Source organism: Etheostoma spectabile, chromosome 9, assembly GCF_008692095.1.
Source record: "Etheostoma spectabile isolate EspeVRDwgs_2016 chromosome 9, UIUC_Espe_1.0, whole genome shotgun sequence".
Lineage (NCBI taxonomy): Eukaryota > Metazoa > Chordata > Actinopteri > Perciformes > Percidae > Etheostoma > Etheostoma spectabile.
In genome coordinates this window covers 20,008,265-20,008,490 of record NC_045741.1, presented here as the reverse complement: position 1 = coordinate 20,008,490, position 226 = coordinate 20,008,265, and positions in this window count along the sequence as shown.

The window sequence follows — 226 nt, the reverse complement described above, 5'->3', positions numbered from 1 at the left end:
GCAATCAAGATTAACATAAAAATTGGCCGGAATTCTTCTTTAAGTATTTTCTGCATAGTCAAAGCTTGGGGTAGCTTATTCCTCTTTGCCATAGAGCTTAAAAACACACAAATAAGTTGCACTGGATGACATGCTCCCTCATTACCACAAATATTTTGTGTAAATCCCGGAAACACTGTCCTGCTGCCACAAATACTCAAAACACCCAAATATGTGTTAATCCATG